The sequence below is a fragment of the Canis lupus genome, chromosome 8 (genome assembly GCF_048164855.1).
Source record: "Canis lupus baileyi chromosome 8, mCanLup2.hap1, whole genome shotgun sequence".
Classification (NCBI taxonomy): Eukaryota; Metazoa; Chordata; class Mammalia; order Carnivora; family Canidae; genus Canis; species Canis lupus.
In genome coordinates this window covers 17,457,305-17,479,279 of record NC_132845.1, presented here as the reverse complement: position 1 = coordinate 17,479,279, position 21,975 = coordinate 17,457,305, and the positions used below count along the sequence as shown (strand labels likewise).

The 21,975-nt window shown below is 37.9% G+C and overlaps 1 long non-coding RNA gene across 17 annotated transcripts in view; it reads left to right on the top strand.

The window, feature by feature from the left end:
- LOC140637900 (uncharacterized) overlaps positions 1-21,975 on the top strand; it is a 381,100-nt gene that overhangs the window by 213,278 nt on the left and 145,847 nt on the right. For 3 of the 17 annotated variants that reach the window (XR_012034980.1, XR_012034993.1, XR_012034997.1), the window contains one exon: positions 10,702-10,964. The exons of 3 other annotated variants lie outside the window; for them this stretch is intronic. This is a non-coding gene — a long non-coding RNA (uncharacterized lncRNA). Of the gene's footprint in view, positions 1-2,267; positions 2,424-8,769; positions 8,941-10,701; positions 10,971-21,975 lie in introns of those variants that run through there. 11 more of the 17 variants (XR_012034979.1, XR_012034992.1, XR_012034981.1 and 8 more) reach the window with 10 other exon arrangements.

Genomic DNA, 21,975 nt, shown 5'->3' with positions numbered 1-21,975 from the left:
TCTATCGATCACATCTTAAAAAGTAAACTGCATTAACATTTGAGAGTCTAATGGCTCCAGAAAATGTTGGATTTTTATCACGACTAGAACATCATCGTGGCGCAGACTTTCGTTAGCCAGTGCAGGAAACAGGATCCTTCTTTTTGAATGGAAGGGTTATCCACACCGTTGGTGTTTAGGCAAGTAGCCCACGATGCCCTGAAGGAGCAGGCTAGAGAACGGGGCTGGGGACAAAACACACCATTTTGAAGACTGTGCAGAGAACACATGTGTGACATTGGGGGAAGAAAAAGTGGAGAACAGGAAGATGGAGGATGGAGGGTCCCTTACTCAATGAGGTCACTGACTAGCGGGAAGACTGCAGATCCTTCGGAGAGGGAGATGGTGACGCAGTCCTTGAGCTCCTAGGAGGACTTCGGCCCTGGCAGCTGACTGCTCTGTAGCACCATCTGCTGGGCAGCCTGCGGCCTCTGTCGCTCTGGGTGGAGGGAGAAGTGGCCGGTTCTGCTCCAGACAGAGGTCACCGCTGATCTCAGTTGTAACCTACTGGCATGTGAGTTGCATTTTTCACCAATTAGGGGGAGAAGTAAACTGTAGTGATTTCAGGGAAGGCGAAGTAGAAGTGGATGGAGCTGTAGAATGTTATTCAGGCTATGTTTTTTTTTTTTTCTTTTTTTTTTTTTTTAAAGAAGAAAGCAAAGGGGACTGAGATTTTTAGAATGAGACTAAACCATCTGCGCAAGGAAATTTATTCTCACCTTGATCCTTCAACATCTTGTGTATCTTCCATCCTATTAAATTAAGGCATTACTGAAATATGTTTAAAATTGAGCACCATCCATCATAGAGATTGAGTTAGAATATCTACATAATATTTACACATCTCAACGGGAAAAGTAATTTTTCTTTTCAGTAGTTATCATTTTTGAAAACCCAGGTTGACTTGTAAGCCACTGTCTGTCTCATCCCTTACTAAGCATTTCCTTAGCTGATGCATTTCACTGATTTGATCTCACTGATATGATAATAAAATCATTGGTCACTCAGACACACAGAGGCTGGTAGCCATGTGTTGAATCACCTGCTGTTAATTCAGATAGAGGTATACAGATGGGACTCAGGGACCCAAATGTGTTAATCTGAGAAATCCCTCGGCAATATCCCATGGATTATAATATTGCTGAAATATCCGGTATATTACTGCAAGTTAAATACTTCTAGAATTAATTATTAAAAGTGTATTTACCAAGGTTTAGTAACTATTTAATATGTGTTGCTTCCCAATGGGAGATTAGCCTATCTAAGGGCTGTGGAATCCTGGGGCCTTTGGAATTAACAAATGATAAGCACCTGATTAAAAATAAATTAAATGCTAGTTAAAGTATTTAGGGAGCTCATTTAAAGTGTTTCATTAATAAGGAGTTTCCCCATCCCATCTTTATTGTTTTAAAATTACTAACTTTATACTGGAGTAGGAAACAAGATGGCTGCCAGAGAAGAATTGGGTGAATAACCGTATTTTCTTAATTACTTTTTTGTCCCTTGTGAGAGTTTTATTTTTTAAAGGAGATTTCTATGATTTTTTTTTTTTTTACCTGTGAAAATAGGTATCTTAATGCTGTAGAAATTTGGAAGAAAGTATTTGATAACAGGTTCACCATTTATAGGCTGCTCTTACAGAATTCGCTTGCATTTTTTTCCTGTTTTCCTCAGAATACATATGTAAGTGTCCCTGACACTCTTTTCCAAGTTTTTTTCTGGAGCTATAATTTCCATAGTTAATGCAAGAAAAAAAATTCATTCCCTCTTGTATAGTCCTTCATAGAAAAACATGTAAATCATAATTTATGACAAAATGGTCTGAATTTGTCTCTCACATGTATTGAGTGCTTGTTATTATTATTTGCCAGCCATTGTACTAGGCCCATTCACATACTTTCTTTTTGAGGTCAATTTTCAAGGAATTGTCACACTTACGAATTTATATGCATGATATGCACAATGCCAGTCTGCTTAAGCTTGAATCAGAAAAGTTCAAGAACTCAGACCAACACTGATCTCTCCTAATGCAGAGCTTTTGGAAGAAAATGGGATTATTTCGAAGCCAACCCAGAAAGACAATGGGAGTTTTATATCGAAACAGACCTAAAGACATGTTTATAGATGAAACCATATATTTTGTTTTAATGCTTAAATTATATTTCATGTGTTTGAAATTAGTTTCTTTTGCATCTAAGCTATTTTTTTTTTTGTCTTTTTCAAAGTAGAAGTTCCTTGAGACTAGAGTCTTTATGCAATTAAAAGACATCCTGACTTTGAGGACATTATGCTTGATCCAGATAATTTAAAAGTAATGATGAGTTCTGAGCTTGGAGCCTGTTCATATCCATGTCTAAGAGCTGTGGATCAGTAGGAAAGATTGGGTAAGAGGAAACTGAATGGGTGTGGGGAATTGGGGAGTAGCATACAGGCAAGGATATGGTGGAGAGAAATGTTGCCTTTGACAATGAGCGCTGGTTCCTCCTTGTTATTCATGGCAGCTTTCCAGCAGAGGGGGTCTCTAAACTGAAGGGCAGGGGAAGGTCTTCAGATGTATAGAGGGACCAGATTGGAAATTCAAGATAACTATGAAGGTTCACACCTTTGAAAACAATGTGGCAGATACACCAGATTTATTCAGAGAGGGCATTTTTACCATTGAACCAAGCGTAGGTTAAACAGGAAGCAGTGATCCTAAATAGGACCTGGGCTTGGACTTTGGGTAACAAATGTCTCTGGAACCACAGCCTAGATAGATCAAGTGTCAGCAAGCGGGAGAACCTGATCACAATAGAGAGTTGCAGATTGACTTGTGTGGTTGTGGCTAAGAGCTGAAAGTCAATGATAATAATTGAGTCACTTTATCTTAAGGATCGGGGATAATCAACCTAAAAGACAAAGGAGTTGCCTTTATCATTTATCAACCACATCTTGAAACCAGAGGACAGACCTGCTTAGGGTTCCTGCATTAGGCAACTACAAAGAAAAATGTAGCATTTTCACAAATCCTGAAGATACATATGTGTACGATGAACCTTCCACAGTTAATATGAGTAGATTGACCACCATGGGGAGAGAGAATAAAATCAAGTGACAATAGAATGCATTTTGGCTGTGCTCATTGGCCACGGCCAGTGGTCAGGCAGCAGATGTGGTCTTTATGTTACCAGCAAAGGCTTTGAAACCTCTCCTGGATCACCTCCCACCCTCGTGGCTCCCTGAGCAATGCTGATAACAACTAGCCAAGTGTCTGCTGCTGCTGCTGCTGAAATTACCTCTTTGGTCTCACACAGAGCCATCCCAGTCCATGGAGAACAGCCAGCGTGTCTGTAGAGATGGCAACTTAGAGGCTGAATGCATCCTGTTGTATGTGGGGGTTGCATGATTCCATGAGAGGCCTTTCAGTGGGAGGGCTATCTGATGATAGTTGATGCTGCCAGTATCTTGGTAGATACTGGGAAGTTTCATCTTGAGGGGGACTATCAGAGGTTACCTTGTGAGCCATGGAAGTGTCTGGGTTTATGACAGCTAAAGACTTTGATACTGAATGCCTGGTTGTGGTCACTATATATGTACATATAATTATCATAACGTTCAGCTCTAGAATTGTGGGAAAACCAATATGCTGGGTATATGTCTATAGTATCTAAGTCATGGTGAGACTCTTTCCACATTAGTGTCAAATTAAAACTCTTTCTAGTGCATTAGCCCCAGAGCTGATCCATCCCTGATTCCTGAAGCTAAAAAGAACAAAACTGACTGTTTTCTAAAGCAGAGATGTTTGTTTTAAAACATTGGGGAATGTGGAATTGGGCTCAGAGGGCAGGGCTCCTCATGTCTCTTGGTACTCTATACTTGGCTTTTTTGCTTCAGAGGGGGAAGCTGAAAGTGGATGCTGAGTGAATACAGTGCACAGCTGAGTGGATTATTAGTAGATGGGTCATTGAGTACTTCCTATGTGCTAGGAACAGTACTAAGTTCTTGCATGCATGACCTAATTTCTTTCTCCCCACCATTTTTGAAGGAGATACTACTATTTCTGCATATTTTTCAGATGAATGAAGCCAATACTTAGAGTGGTGAAAAAAATTGCCTAATCTAGTAAGGAGCAGGGCTGGTTTTGACTCTGGCCACCTGACTCTAGGGCTCAGTTTCTTTACCTTGAGTATTTAGGTAATGAGAAATTTGGTGCCATACGTAATTGAAGGCATTAGGGTTAAAAATGCATTATAAACTATACTTAAGACTCTCGGAAGGCATAAAGACTTGTGACAGTAAAGCACTACCCCTTCCCCCAACTTAGGATACAAAGCTTGCCCTCCATGCTAAGTCCTCTCTACGTGGTAACTATGATAATGAATTTGGTTGCTGCATTCCTTTACACATTCTCTACATATATATTTATCCTTAAACAACGTACCTTGTTGTTTTGCACTGCTTTTAATTAGGCTCTGATATGAATATTTCTTTGGAAGTTGGAAAGAAGTTGCTTAGAGAGAAAATAGAAATCGTGGAACTCATCTCCTACGCGAGTGTGTCCTGTGACAGTAACCCGTTTTGCAGGTTTTTGGTGCTCTCTCGGGACTGTATTCAAGGGCTGAGCAATTTTGCCAGCATATTTTCAGGGAGAATGTTTTTGAACCACAAGTACATAAGACAGATCTTGAAAGAGTTGCCCTTTCTTGTAGCTGGGGGCAGAATCAAGTGTGCCCTCCCATCTGCACTGTGATTGTCAGAATGGCTAATTTTCTTTGATTCTACATTTTCTGGCATTTGGAAAATGTACCCCAAGAAGTTAAAATCCTCATCTTTGCTCGGTACTCTGTGGCAGCTGCCTGCCTGGTGGCTTCTGGTAGTTCCGTGAAACGTGTGGGCAGAAGAACAGAAGGGCTGGGGAAGGAAATAGAGTGACTGGAATAGCATTTGCCGGCAGAATGTTTGTAGCTGAAGGGGGAGCATATCCAGAGGACACTGTTAGGAATATTTTAAAATCACAGGTGCACTTCTGCTCCTTGCAATTTAAAGACACATTGCAAATGCAATTTGTATAACTGTTTCGCAGAGTGGCTACATGGCTTCCTTGTTTCTAAGTTGGGGTTCTTGTGAGCCCCTTGTCGGCAAAGGAGGGGATGAGTTGTGTCTACTTCTCCCAAGAGAGAATGAGTTTTAAAGCAGCACTCTTTCTCCAGCACTCAGGATAGAGCTTGTAGGAATTTAAGAAAGGTTCTTTGGGGAAGAAATGAATAAGTAGAAATATCATGTTTTCCAACTTGAGGCTAACCCAGTTGTGGTTAAAATTTTTACTTATGTCTGTTGGCCCCACTAATCTAGTTCAGCTCTGAGGTCAGACCTGTGCTAAAGATTGCTTTACCCATAGATGGATTCTGAGTATACTTTCAGATGGTGAAAGGAAATACTTTTCTGTGCCCACCTTCCAGTAATTTACAAAAATCTGAAATTCCACCCGAGAAGTTTTATTCTCGGCAATAAAAGGGAACCTCGTTTTGGTGGTTCAAAGTCCTAAAATTATTTATCCCATCAATAAACTTTTTTGAGTACTTACCCCAAAATATGCATATTTATCAACTTATAAATTATGTACGTACTATTGCATGAATTGTTAATACATAATAGAACCTATGCAAACATTTTAACTGGAGGAGACAAAAGCGAAATATAATATTTCATATAGTAATGATGCAAAATCCTTTGCTTTCATGAACACTATCATCATGACTGTGATTGAGTTATAATCAATAATTTTTTATCAGCTTGGTTTAGTACTATATGATGTAGCTTGGTCTGGTTCTAAATTAAGCTTCTTTTAAAATCTTTTTTGATGTCTGTTATAGCTAGAAAGAATACTTCATCAAAGTATTTAGGCCTTGTGGCTACATTTATTAATTTGTGATATTCAGTTTTTAGTTTTCATCCACCATTATACAGGCATTCTTGTTGCTCCTTGGCAAGCAAATGTCCATCTTTCCTAGTGCTAATCAGTTGTCTTTGCAAACTAATTAGAAGAAACTAATTTTTAATATTTTAAACAAATTGATTTAAATTCCTTGGAGAGAGTTTTGTTCTGGAGGATTTTTAAACAGTTTATTCTGTTTTCAAGTTGTTAAACAGGTTATTCTATTTTCAAGTTGTTAAAAAGTATGAAGTAGGACGATATGGGAGATTTTTATAGGTGACAGACATATCATTTTCAATAGTAAAATCATATTAAAATGGAAATAATTCTAAATACCATTTTTTTTTTTTTTTTGAGAGAGAGCATGAGAGGATAGTGGGAAGGGGAGAGGGAGAGGAAGAGAGAGACTCTTAAGCAGGCTCCATGCTCAGTGTTGAGCCAATGTGGGACTTGATTTCATGACCCTGAGGTCATGACCTGAGCCAAAATCAAGAATTGGGTGCTTAGCCAACAGAGCCACCCAAGCACTTCTCTAAATACAAATTTTAAAATATTCTTTCCATGACCAAGTTTTAGTTTTAGTTTTTTGTTTTAAAACAGTATTTCTTGGGATCCCTGGGTGGCTCAGCGGTTTAGCGCCTGCCTTTGGTCCAGGGCACGATCCTGGAGTCCCAGGATCGAGTCCCACGTCGGGCTCCTAGCATGGAGCCTGCTTCTCCCTCTGCCTGTGTCTCTGCCTCTCTCTCTCTATGTCTATCATGAATAAATAAATAAAATCTTAAAAAAAAAAAAAACAGTATTTCTTGTCCATGAAACATCAAGTTCAACCTTATAGGACAGATTAAGTATGTTTTCTTTTCTTAAAAAAGTCAGCAAATTCATACCTCTTGACTTTTTTGTAAAATAAAAATGCAAAAGTATGTATGAGTGTCATAAGACTTTCTAGTTGTTGGTCACGAGATAATCCACCAAACTGTGTGGTACAAAAGATTTTAATGGGCTTTTTCTATCTTATTGCAGGATAATTATAAACGTTTTGCTGTATTTTAAAGGTTTTATCGTTGTCACGGTTGTATTTAATCCTGTAGGACTTTGACACTTCTCTTCACCTTTTTGCTGTAATAGCTTATTAATGATGCCAATGAAAAGTTTTTTTACATAAATTTTTGAACCTTCTCACCTATTTTGTAACAGCTTAGTTTAGTTTTAACTTTGTAATATAACACATAAATCTCCTTAAGCAAGCCTAAGTGAACTGAACAGTAGCACAGTAAACTAAGCAATATGACATACTCCTATGTACTTCTACATAGTAGATTTCCTGTCCTTTCCTCAGGGTACTTTGTATACCTTATGTGACATATGACCACTTGAAAGGTAGGCTTATGGGAGAACTAGAACAATTTATATTCAATATTAGTAAATCTTTTGTTTTTTTTTAACATAAAAATACATATGAAAGAAGAACTAATATTTTTCTTCCCTATGCCAATAAATACATTATATGTATCCCAGATTATCAACTGCCTACCTAACATTGATCCTGTTATAATGTAAATCGTCTTGGGTGATGGAAGTACTTGAAGAAATTATGTCCCTCAGTATGAATTAATTCAACTTTTTTGAAAATAAACTTCAATAGGGTGAGAACCTGAGTAAAGTAAATAGTGTTGGCCCTTGGTGGTGGTGGGTGGTTATTTGGAACTCAGGCAAGATGGAGTGTACCAAACTGTGAAGCTAGGAGAGTAAAACATACATTCTGAGATTTCTCAACAGTAAGTTCCTTCTTCTTACTTCTGTAACAATTCAGAGTTGTGGCACAGGGCAAAGCAGATACCCCAGTTGTCCTGTCATCTCATTTCAGAGAGCAGCTCTGTTGCAGGCCCACCAGAAGGAAAGGTGTTGGGCCAGGATGTGGCCCCCAGCTGCGGCCAAGGCATTTGGTCAGAGCAGAAGTGATCTGAACCCTAAAGATGGTATTGTTTCATGAATGGTCGGTTACCATCCCTTGGATTATGAATATAATCTGACACTCCTTCTGAGGTCTAAAAACCTAAGTGTTCAAATAGCTTTTCTAGACTATGTCATTTTCTAGTAGGAGAGATTGAGGTGGCTGTTTAGTTTAACTGTATTACAGTAAGGTCCCACACTAGGTGAGTGGCAAAATCACTATTTTCAAAGACTCTCCCAATCCTCTCATGAAAGGTACTGGGGTTGGTGACTTTCTTCTTATTATTCTGTCTTGAGCCTGGCAGCACAAGTAAGGGTTTTGTTCTCTTGACTATATTGATTTCTGGACTGGTAGGGTCATCATTCTCACCTCTTTCTTCCATTTTCCTCTTGCTTACCTCTCCTATTACTCCCTGTTGAAATGCTACTACCACAAGACCCAGGAAGTCACTACCAGTAGTTGACATCTTTATGGTATTCACCATCATAAATGATCACCATCAAATAACCTAACTAGATCATGGCTCCTTTATACTTGATGCTGAGAGGAATAGGATGGGCATTTTATAATGACATTTTAGAGCATTTATGTCTTTAAACATCTATCTGTTCTCTGGAGAAAACATGTTCTCCCTTGCTGAGTAAAAATGCATCTATTTTCTGTAAATCCTGAATGCCACATCAGCTTATGTTACACTCCATGAGATGAAAAAAAAACCCTCAATGTAGCACATGGAAGATAAAGTCTTTACTCTGTTTGTGCTGAGTCTGATGCTGATGGATGAAAACTTATTAGAGGAATGTGCTCACCATGCTTGGAGACTTTGCTGTTAACAGTTTTCCATATCTCATTTTTCTGATATGAGTCTTATTTCAGAGAATGCAGATTAGATGATGAAAGATTGAGGAAAAAATCTACTGAAAAGAAAAAAAGGAACCCCCACCCCACATTGTGTATACTTTGTAGATTGATGTAACTCATAGGTGAAGAGGAACCCAAACCAGTACATTTTCAAGTCTTCCTCTACAGAATCCAAGTAAGCACCTCCAATTTCAGTAGCTCTACACCATTAAAAGCAGTCCATAAGACATAGAAATAAATTCTAGAAAATATTATTAACTGGGGTGTGCTCAGTCTCAGTGAAAATTCTGGATTATGGAACTTTAAATAAATATGTACCCAGTGTTTTAAAATATCATACCACTGGAGAAACCAGATGTCTAGCTCACTGAGTCATCAAGCCTAGACTCTAGAACTCAGGAGAACATGGAAAAGGCCTTACTGGCAGTGTGGAGACAAGCTTCCAGAAAGCATAGGTAAGGTACTTCATAGGAAGGCTTGGCATTTCTCACAGAACCTCATCTGGACCATTGCGTATAAAATAAAACACTTTATTAGAAACCTCAGAGACATACTGATGGATAATGAACAGCAATGAGAGGGTGGAGATGAAAAAGTATTAAGGGCCAATGTAAGTATGATAATTTGACATGACTTAATATAGAAAAAAGTGATCTTGTAAGGCATAATACAATTATTTCAGTGATGGTGATTTTGAATAAATAAAAATGGATTAAGTTATGACCAGTGCATTCTGTTTGGTAAAGCAGATAAGTGTGTAATGTATTTTTTCTAAATCCTTTCAGAAGAGAATAAGTAATAGTAATTTGCATGTGCTGAGCATTTACTGGGACAAACATTGATCTGAAGGCTTTTTTGTGCATCATCTCATTAAATCCTCAGATTATCATTATGAAAAGTTACCATTGTTATCCTGATCTTATGGATGACGAAATTGAGGCAAAAGACATTTACTTGCCTTAGCTGGTGCAGGAGTGGACTCAGCCTCGGTCACCATGTTTAACCACCGTGCCTTACTTACCTCACTAAGGAAAATAAATATTGATGCTTAAACTCAAAATCTTAGTTGTCTGGAAATTTTTCTTGTATGGATTCCTAATGATGCAATATAAATGAGACATTTGTGCATATATTTAAATAGCTTTAATTACAACTAGGTTCCAATTATGTTACCTAGTATTTTCTGAGACTTTCTTAAGTGATAGATAAGAATGTTTTCACAATTAAAGCTTTGACTATTTTCTGTAAGTGGAGGTTTATATAGTGTGAAGGTAGCTTCAAGGTTGACAACTTGCTGTCATGATACTTAAGAGAATGTTGAATTTGTCCTAGAACTTTAGATTTACAAAATCATTAAGCCTTGTTTATGTTATTCCTTTGCTTTGCAAAAACATTTTTTTTAACAGACAGTACAAAGGTAAACTTTAGCTTTGCTCCTGTCAGAATTATCTAATTTCTAATTAGGGGAGCCTGATTTAATGAGATTTTCCTAAGTAGTTTGGATAAGCCTTGGATGACTGACTTTAAGTAAGTGATGTGGCTTTTTTTTTTTTTTTTTAACTAGTTAATCATTTGTTGCTTTCATAATTGATCAGTCCAGCATTTCTCATAGAGCTGGGTAATTAGGCATTTGTTATAGACACTGTGGGACTATGAAATGAGGGATGAGAAAGGGGAGCCCAGAAGGGATGAAACAAGCCATGTGGTTCCTCACTCCTCTGCTGGCTTCGAAGAGGCAGGAAGGGTAGTTGCAGCAAGCATGGGCCTGCCCATGACAGTGCTTATTACCAGGCAAGAGTCCTGCTCACTACCTCTGCTAAATAGTGGAGCTTGTCCACACATTCGTGTTAGCAATTTGGTGAAGTCAGTGCTAATACTAGCTGCCAGTGCAATTGCATTTCTCCACAGTCTCTCTTTTTTTTTTAAATGTTCACAGGACCATTAGAAATCACTAAAAACTAGGAAGGAGGAAACAGCCATCTGAAAATGTATTGGCCATCATATTGTTTTGAGATGATGAAAGCAACCACAGAGTAGTAGAATATCCTGGACGTCTCTAACAGTTCATCAGAATCGGTTAAGTCCAATGAAACGCTTGGAAAGATATCTGAGAAGAGGAAAACAAAATGCCAATCTTAGCTACCAAGTAGTTGGTTTAACCTCAGTTGTTTTGACTGAAATATCTATTAGTCATTTTCACAAATTTTAATAAATATTTCCAGAAAGTGACTATGCTGTGGGTTTTCTAACTCTTTACACATCCATGCAGTACACCAAATTCCAAAGGCAATGCCTTTAGGGAGAGCCTCGTTTGGCAGGTTGGAGAATTTACTTTGAACAGACAAAAGACAGCCCAGCACCAACTGCAATTCAGCCCTCACACGTATAAACACGTGCTCCCATAACCCATTTCTTTTAATGAGTAATGAATTACCTCCCCTGTTTTCCTGAACTTCAGCCTTTTTCCAAAGGGCTATGCAGAAAAGTGCATTGATGTGGAACAACCAGGTAAGATGAGACAGGCTGTTCAACCCATGTTATTAAAGAAATTGGTTCACCTTTTTGATTCTGTGTCATTGTAGTTTCAGCCATTCATTTGTTCAATAAGCAGTTTGGTATGTTCTGGGAAATAATGAATATTGATCATAAAATCGATCACTTATTAAGAAACAGACTAAGGGAAATTGTTTATCCAATCAATTGTAATTTTTGATTTGTTATTTATATTTTCCAATTTCATCCACCCCTCCCTGAGGCTCTCCTACTCTCAGGAACACTAAGGGAAAGGCATATAGACACTGGCTGGAACTTCTGAAAGAGTACAAAACCCAATACATTCGTTATAGATCACGTTGGCTGAAATGGCCCATAATAAAGGAGAATGTGATTGAGAACTGCAGACACATTGCCTCTTGCACCTGTGGCTATTGGGCTGAAACTTTATATAGTAATATGATTTTTGCTAAACAGGGTGTGTGCTTGCTGCTCATAATGTGTAAGCTAGCTGGGTCGTGCTTTGGAAGACAAAATAGTTGCACACAATTAAAATGTTTCTACAAGCTAACAAAGATTTTGAGCAAGCCTGGAAAAAGAGGTTCATTACTTGGGATATATATGGTATTTGTTTTACTTGAAGGGTTCTTATTTTTTTTAATGTTTTTGGTATACTGGAAATAAAATGCATCACTCTAGAATTTTTCTGAAGCTTTAACAGCAAAAATGTGCCCAGTTGAGGCAGGTTCAAAAGAATGAAGTGATGTAATGTGTAGATGGATCTTCTAGGAGTATAGAGGGTGGGGAGAAATCACACATTTCCTTCGAGATCCTGGGAAAAGGCACCACTGTCCTATTGCGCAAAATATTGATGCGTACTTTGATGAACCCTCTGGGGAAAAATTGAATGAGTCCTGCTATGAAACAGCAGACCAGATCACCATTCTAGATGTCCTTGTTAAAATGAGGAGTAAATCAGGGGCAACCTGAGAGCATATGTTTCTAGTTTCATTTTTCACTTATGTGGAAAACCAGGGCTTGAGACCGATGTATAAACTAATCTCATTCCTGGTAGAAGTGATTCCAACTTTTTGCCCTTTTCCCACAGTGCATCTAAGGTAGAGAAAATGTAACTGCATTCCCAAGTGGCTAATTAACTTTCTCTGGGATTTGTGAGCACCAGGTGAATATATTGCTCATGTTCATACTTCATTTGAAATGTGATTTTGAATATCCCTCTAGCTGGCTGCAGACACTGATGAAAATTGCCTCTCTCTTTCTCATTCTCCCTTCCCCTCCCAACCCTGTTTTCCAAGCCTTCAAGATCAGAGACCTTCATAGCGTGTGGTAGGTATAATTTCCAACCAGAGTTTCAAGTTTAGATGTTTAGTCCTTATCTTAATGGCTACAAAAGCGGAGAGTCCTTTGTTAAAGAACTAAAAGAACTGTCAATTTTATTTTACTAGTTGGACATCCCACTTGCATTTATTTTTAGACTTGACTCATCTTTTGTCTTTCACCTGCTTTTACCAGTTACCTTCAAAGTTTTCCTCTGTGAACTAGTTTTCAATTTAGCTAGTTCAAATGCCTTCTTGTTGTAAACATGCGTTCACTACAGGAACAAGGGACTACTAATAGGCAATGTGATAATCATCTTATGAACATTGGATCACAGTGAGTCCTTATGACCATCTCTTTAGAATGATTTCTTTTATTAAACTATTTTGTCGTCTTCTTTCCCTCTTGCTTGTTTTCCTCTCTTTTCTTTTACCCTCTCTCTCATGGAACAAATCATCACCTGTCTCTGGTATGTCCAATAACTCAGTGCTTTCTAGATCTCTCCCTTTTGCCTATAAACCATGAGTTTTCTTCTCCTCATAACCCTTGATGGCCAGTCCACCTATACTGTCCACCTTGCTTCTGCCCTGTGTGCCTCATTGTCCTCTTACCTCTGCTGTTATATCATATTTCTCTTTGCTCTCTGTTCTCTCTCCCTCCGTCCCTCTCATTACTCCAGCCCTAACTTGCACACATCCAGATTTTGTGTTTTCAGCCTTAACCTCTCCCTTGGGCTCTAGTGCTATGTGTCTGACTCTTTTCAGATTTTTATTAAGCCACATCCTCCCAGTTGTCCTGGTTGCACTAGTACTTCTGTAACTGCATGAAGAAAATTTCCTTCACTGAGATTCTTCTTGGGGACAATTCAGTTGATGCATGTTTGCAAGAAGTGCTTAGGTAAGTTCATCAAGGTAGGTGGTGAGCATGTCACAGGGCTGCGTGGGTAACAGTATGGCAGCTGAGCTCCTCTCTGAGATGGGCAGTTCCAGTTGGGAGCTGAGCTCTGAGCTTTTGTCTAGACATGGTCTTGCAGTGTTGGGCTATGCAATATCTGGAGTAGCATCCAGGTCAGATGTGTTGCTTTGTGTAATAAAGGACTGATACAGTTAAAATTCTTAGGGAAGAAGTCTAGAAGTGGGAAATAGATGCTATGTGGGAGCTTGAAGACAGAGAGAAAAGGCAGAGACAAATTCGATATAAATCTTGTGACAGGTGTGAGTGAAAAAGCTTAGGAGAAGGTATGTATATGTTTGGGGATCTTGAAGCTATTGGCTACCTTGCTGTGAAATGTAAGGAAAATCTCCACCGCTGTTTTCTTCATAAAATATTCAGTGAAGACTCCATTATGTGCTACTGGGTTTTGTTTTATTTTGAGACTGAATTCTTTGGAGACTTTCAATGGGTGCTGAGTCCTGTCGTTGGGTGGCAGGGGGTTTAAAAATGAAGCACCACTTGGGAGTGAAATGACTGGAAATAGAGAACAGCTACTCATACTTTACCCCACCCCGCTCACCCCTGTGACTAAAGACCATCACACCAGATTTATTTTCTTTCATCTGGAAATGTGTGCTGAAGTTGTATTAACTGTCTCCCTGCCACTTGGCTGCTTCTTGACCAATATAAACTTCATAAAACCTTGAGTTAGTTGTCTTAAAACACAACTCTGGTCGCACTAGAGAGAAAAAGGGTGGAATTGTTTCTGCAGAGGTGGCAAAAGGCTGGCTCCAGTTTGAGTGCAATTTTATTTGGCCTCAGCCAGACAGCACATTTTCCACTTTATTTTGAAGCTTTTGTGTATGTCATATTTGCTATCATTTCCTCCAGTCCCTGTTGTCTTACACCAGTCTGCCTCACTCACTTACATTGGTTATATGCCTCTGAAGTGAGTTGAGTCTACACTCTTAGACATGAACACCAGAGGGATTGAAGTTAGACAACATGAATTTGAATCTGGGTCAATAGCTGGCTCTGTGATCTTGGGCAAGTTCTAGGGGCAGCCTGAGCCTTTGTTCTGTTATAGATAAAATGGGAATAAAAATATTTCATCATAAGGTTGTGATGATTATATAAAATTCTATTAGCATGGAGTATACCCTTAAAATGGTAGTAATTAATTTTTATGTCATTCCCCTACACCAGAACCTTCACAATTTCCTATTACTTCCTAAGTGAAGAACCCAAACTTATCCTAGACTTTAAACCCTAATGCCTTGACTCTGATGTGTCTTTTCTACTCTTCACCTCTCTCTCTACTCCTATGTACACTATATCCATCAACCTATTCACTGTTCTTCAGATCGGCCCCATTTATACCTGTTTCTTTGGTCTTGGTTTTGCCTTCCCCATCCATTTATATGCTCCCTTTCCAGATCTTCACCTGTCCTAAGTCTACTCACCTTTCAAGACCTACTCAAAATATTCCTTCATAAAGGGTTCCTTCTTCCCTACAGGTGGAAGTCTCCCTAGCCATTGCCAAAACCTACTGGTTATCTCAAAGCATAGATCACACCTGTCTTAAACCTTGAGAATTTAGTTTCTTATTTCCTGGATTGTCAGCTCTTTGGAACATGGATGGTTTGCTTCATCCTTGTAGTCATGATACCTGGCAGTCTGTAGGTCTCTGTCTCATTCCTTAAAAGGGTTCCCAAGTGTCTAATCTGTGTGGGGCTCCAGGTGTATGCCTGGCACTCAGCACAAATATATTGAATATAGAAATACACAGGTGAAAAAAATGTGTTCGTGAATGGATGGTAAGCCAGTGAAATTTGTGATGTCCTAACTCTTGATGCATTTTAGCAGTGGAATCAGACCAGTCATCTAAACACCTAAGGTGAGATGCCTGGGTGGCTCAGCAGTTGAGCGGCTGCCTTCGGCTCAGGGCATGATCCCAGTCCTGGGATCAAGTCCTGCATCAGGCTCCTGTGAGGAACCTGCCTCTCCCTCTGCCTATGTCTGCCTCTCTCTCTCTCTCTCTCTCTCTCTCTGTCTTTCATGAGTAAATAAATAAAATCCTAAAACACACACACACACACACACACACACACACACACACACACAAAAACACCTAAGGTATTCTATTTCTTAAAAAGTGCAAAAGGGATTCTTTGGAAATTTAGATTATTTTAACTAACTTTGGCCTCTAATCTTAGTTTATGATTTTTGCTTCTAGCTGCTGTTTTTAACTTCCCTCTCCTGTAAGTTCCCAAAGAATAGAACTCTTATGAGTCAGATTCTTGCTGTTTATTACCTTCATTCCAAATTTTTCTCATTCTTCTTTTCTAGCTGGCTCTCACTCTGGCTTAGTGTTGGTAAGTTTCCCTCCACTCTCTACTGTTAAGTGGCAATTTTAATTGATTAGTTCCTTAAATGAGAGGAAAATTATAACTCTCTAAAGACATGCATTTGTATATAATATACAAAGTACGTAGAGTCATATGCCTATCTCTTCAAAGGTTATTATATGTATTTGCTTTTAGCAAATATGCTACTTTTCTATTGTTTATTCCTTTAAGTTTCAGTATCCCAATAGATACTCCAGCACCGTTGAGCTGTGTCAGACTTTCTGTGCAATAAGGAAAGAGGAAAACCCCAGGGTACTTGGATGTTGTATGTACAGATGCATGGACATAGGAACAGGCACTCTGGCAGTTGAGCAGTAGATTCATGTAGACCTGAAACATCATTTGGGAAACTCTCCCAGTGGGCCAGGAGCAATGCTGGCAGTATGCCATTCTTGTGTGACAGTTCCAAATAGTCTTTGCTGCTCCCTCTGCTTTCTTCTTTTTTCTCCCACTACATTTATGAATGACTTTTCTCTCTATTCTCATTCTCTGTATCTCATGGTTTCTATATCTGTATGGCTTCTCATACTTCATAGCTTCACTTTTCATAGCTGCCCTTGTGTCTTTCAGTGTGTGTGACACATTAATGACTTTTTATAGATCTTTCCACATGACACCTTCAAATCTCCCAAGGTGAAGATCTGATTGACTAGTGTTCAGTGGATAATGACCCCATTGGTTAGAATTTTGCACAGTCACCGCATGGGCTATATCTATTCCTCAAGTGCCTGACTTTGGAGCAGATACTAGTTCCTGGTAAGGACATTTAGAATAAAGATTTCAGGAGTAAAGGCCTCAAAATACAAAGTAACCCATGAATAAGTAACTAGCTGTGGTTTTATTCAGAAGATTGCAGGTCTAATAGATTAGAAAATTAATTGGGTGAACAATTAATTCTGTACTTATTTTTGTTTAATTTAGAAAGTATTTAAAAATATTTGTTTATAGATTATGTCTATATAAGACAAGGTATTTTGGGGATTTTAATTCACCTGTGAAGTTGCTCACCATAGGTAATAATGTCTAATGATGCCTAGGATATCAAAGAATCATAAGGCTGAAAGGAGTCTCAAGTCATCTAGTCCAACAGTTCTCAAATGTGTTGATCTGAGGACCACTTTACAATCTTAAAAATTATTGAGGACCCCAAAAAGCTTGAGTTTATGTGAGTTGTATCTATCATTATTTATTGTATTAGATATTAAAGTCTAATGTTTACTCATTTAAAAATAATATTAATAAATACATTGTAAATAAATCATTTTTGTGAGAAACGATATATTTTATTAGTAAAAAGGGTACATCATTTTACTTATTTTTGTAAATCTCTTTAAGGTCTGGTTTAATGGATGATAGCTAGATTCTCACACTTGATTCTGCATTTAACCTGTTATGATATTACATGTGTTAAAAGACACCTGAGGCACATTCAAGGTTTCAAATGTTCATTTAAGCAAAAATCAAATCACACTGGCTAGCACCAACCCGGAAGTGGTTAGGAGCACTCTCTTGACAGGAGCTAGGGGCATGGTGTTTAATAGGGAAGATGCGTTTGGAAGTGAAGAAATTACTTGATTGGCTATAGCTTCAGTAATGGCCTTACTTGGGAAAACTGACTTGGCTCCTGGTGATTTGCTGTTCCTGTTTCCTCTTCACAGATTCAAATGCATGAACTGTGGCTTAGGTTTTGATCTCCTTACACAGGCTCTCAAGGCATTAGCACAACGTCAGTCTCATGACCTATCTTCATGTAGCTTCTGGACAACAGCACTGAATACTTGTGAGCAAATGAGAGTAAAATAGGCAGATGACATCTGAGTATAATTATGAAAAGATATTTGATCTCACAGATACCCTGAAAGGATTTCAGAGACCTCTAGGGTCCTTGGATCACATGTTAAAAACAATGAAAGAATCTCACAGAGAAGAAAACAAAGGCTCAGAGACTGGAACTGACATGCCCAGGGGTGTATAGTCGATGGCAGAGCTGGGGTTAGTACTCAGCTATCCTGTCTCTTCATTATATCAAGATTCAAGTCCCAAATAACCAACTTCGCCCACATTGTCACCCAGGAAGCTGATAGAATGCCAGGTCTCCACCTATTTCCTTCTGTGGAAACTTGGCTTCAGATAGTTAGCTGGGCCCTGGGAGATGAAAAGGGTTGGTTACACACCACCAGCAGGAGCACAAGCATTAGAACATAGGATCCAGGAGATCTCACCTTCTGGCTAGCCTGTGTGTGCTAAACCTTATGTACCAAAGGTCTATGACAGAGAAATAAACAAATTAGGACGTAAGAAGACATGACTGGTTCACACCAGTCCCTTCTCAGCATTTCTCAGGTTAGATCAGAGGGGGCAATTCCAGAAGCCCTGTTCTCCATTATTGCCTTTAATTTCCCCATGGCCCAAGACTAACATTGTCCGCTCCTTTGTTGTGCTCTTGGCAGAAAGCCATTCCCTCATGGTTAGACTTAATTGGAATCCAACCCAAAGGGGGATGGGACAGGCTGCCAAGTTCTGCCACTTCCCTGAGACAGTTCTTTGGGGAATATCTGTGTTCAGTTGATATAATGATGTAATACAAGGCTTATTGCATGGTACATAGTATTAAAGGAAGGATGCAGTTTAAAAATTCTTTAAAGTTGATTTTGAAGAAACAAAGTGCATTTTTAAATCAAATTTTCACTTGAACATATATATACGTATTTGTACATATATAATATATGGATGTGTGTGCTTGTCTTTGTGTGTATATGTGTGTATACATGTACATATGTCATAAACCATACATGTATATTTAAATCTCAAGTTAAATGGTCTCTAGATAATTATAGTAGTAAACACCCTGTTAGAGCAGGTGCATGTGCTTTTAGAGAAACATCTGAAAAATATTAAAATTGTTCAGTTTATTTATTTATTTATTTATTTATTTATTTAAAGATTTTATTTATTTATTCATGAGAGATACAGAGAGAGACAGAGAGAGGCAGAGACACAGGCAGAGGGAGAAGCAGGCTCCATACAGGGAGCCCGATGCAGGACTCAGTCCTGGAACTCCAGGATCACGCCCTGGGCCAAAGGCAGGCGCTAAACCACTGAGCCACCCAGGGGTCCCCAATCATTCAGTTTTAAGCTTAGAATTTAAGCCATGAGGTTGCTACCCTTAGCCTCTAAATATATGAGTTTCAACACATAAGAACCTTCTGATTATCTGAATAAATGATTAATTTTTAGAAGTTTTAGATTAAAAAAAATAAAATGCTATCTGTTTATCAGGTGGATTTTTTTTTCCCATTTGAATGAAGAATTGCCATGTTATACAATTCTTATGCCTCCTGTGTGGGAATATAAGTATCCAGGTACATTTTCATCTTTAAGTATTTATGGTGTTGAGATTGTAGGTCATTAATCCCTGAGCTATGAGGTGGGATTATGCCCTCTTCCAAGGCAAGTTGGAGGAAATGACTGGCCAGTATTCTGTTATTCCATTTTCTATGTTGTCTGATTTTGCAGAATATTGTAATCTTCTCCAGATGAGTGCAGTTGCAGTCCTTTTTGCTTGACAGCCAAAGACAAAACACTAAGCTGTCCAGAAGATCGAGTGCCATTTTATTCCTCTGTCGACATTCCTGATGTTACGGGCAAAACATCAGGAAATTCTCCCGAGAAGACTTTCTGAGCTTTTATAATATTAGGACTGACATTTTCTAACTGAATTAGTATACCATAAACCTTTCTTTCCATGAAAATATTAATAAGCTTCCCTTACGAAAAATAATTATACAGGGACAACATTTTGCCCACCATCCACCAACCAAACTCAGAATGTTTTTCTCATCTTTGAGATTTATTTTTCAAAGTTTACACAGGAATTTTGGAAGTACTTTATGTGCCGCTTCAAATCTCATTCTCTCAACCTCGTTTCCTCCAGGTAATGATAAGCTGAATTTTTAGTTAACAATTTCTTTGTTTTATATATTTGACATTTTTCAACTTTATAAAAATGTAATTTTGCTCTATGTGTTCTTCTGTGGTTTACTTCTTTTTTGACGTGTTATGAGATTGAGATTCAGCCATTACTTGAGATTCATTCATTACTGTAAATTCTGTATTTTTTTAAACAGAAGAGAATCAGTATTATCTAAGTGGTCACTTCTCTGTCACGTTTTTTTTAGAAGATCTCACCAAGTTTTAATCACTTGGTTGCTTATTCCTATCAGGTTGTACATGCTGTAGTTTATTTTTATTTTACAAAAGCCAAGTGAGTTACCCAGGATTAGTTGAGAGGCTTTCAGAGGGCCATCTCTATCAACCACAAAGCAAAAAAATCTCTAAAATGCCATGTGTACTTATGATTCAAGTATGTTTCCTGTGACAGGTTAGTTTACAAATTGGGTAAATGTCTTCTAAAATATGTACAAAAAGGAGAGAATGTGAAAGAATCAAACAATAGTGTTTATAGTATTATACAGGCTAACAAGAAAAAAGACATTTTTACACGTTGGAGGCCTAAAGTGTCCCAGTTCTGATAAATCGGTCTTTGACAGTTATGAATGGTGGACTAGTTGCATTAAAGCAACAAGGGAGCTAATAGAGGTTTGAAACTGGGTTTGAATAAATCATCAACCAAATGTATAATGGCACTGGGAGGATAGGGCAGCCATTGGTTCCCTATTTGCCTGGAGACCATGAATCTTGGACACTGTAGAAATATTGGAAATATGTTTTTGGTTACTTAAAATTTCCTAAATTCTTTAAAATATATTATAATATATTTAAGTATTAAATACACTTAGTGTAAAGTCCAATATATATTTTTCTTGAACTAACACTACCACTATTATACACGAAGTGTTCATGATTATATGTAAGGTGTTTGGCAGCTTTAAAATTAGGGTGTATATTTGAAGTCTTAAATGGAATTGACCTTTCATATCACTTTTGAATAGGTATAACATGACTACTGTGCTACCTTCTAGAATCTTTTCAAAGATTATATAATTCCTCTAGTATGGTATCATTAAACTTGTGGGAGGTGGAAACCATTACAAAAAGTCCATTCAAATTTGGTTAAAACTCTTATGAAAATGATTTATTTAATTTATACATATAAATAATATAACCAAAATGCAGGAAAAGAGTTACTAAAACATAATTTTGTGCTAAATTAGAACTGAATGTTTTCATTTTGCCTCTCTTATTGTGACAGTTGAATAGTATATGCTACATGAAATAGATGTCTGGCATAAAGAGCAAAGATCAAGAAATGAGTGTTTGGAACAGTAAATTATATGTTAAAAATCTATAAATAGCTTAATAAACATATTCTTGTGTGCCAAAAGCAGAAAATTGCAGGCTACAAAGTAGATTATCTACCGGCGCTGTTTTGAAATCACCTTTGGAATAGTACATGTTGTCTCATCGAGTTTTATAGCTTCTGCATATAGAACTTGTTTTTAAAAATGGGTCCTTTTGAAATGTATTTTTTTCTTTTATGTTTCATTTCTTTCCTGAGATTATTTGAAGTGACTTATATCTTACTCGGCTTAGGAATGCAGAAGTTATAGTTGAGGTAATCAGTAAAGAGATAAAATATGAATAAGCAAATGAAAGCCAATGACCAAGAATTCACAGATCACGTGTCCACAGTCCTATGTATTTGCTAGTGTGTTTGCTATCAAACCACAAATATATCTCTGAATTTCCTAGCAACTAGGACAAGAAGGGAAAGGCTCTTGGTTTTGTGATGTATATAAAAACAAGGTGGGGTTTTTTGTTGTTGTTGTTTCGTTTTCTTTGTTTGTTTTTTGTTTTTTGTTTTGTTTTGTTTTGTTTTGTTTTTTTGTTTTTTTGGTGACATAAAAAAACCAGCCTAGATTTTTCTGTTACTAAGAGCTGGAAAAAGTTGCTTTTACACTTGTACAGCTAACCCTTAGGTTACCCTTAAAGTTATCCCTAAAGTCTATTCTATCTTTGAGTAGACTACTCATTGCTTTCTTAATGAGTAAGTAGTTTAGAGATAGTGGGGGCTCTTC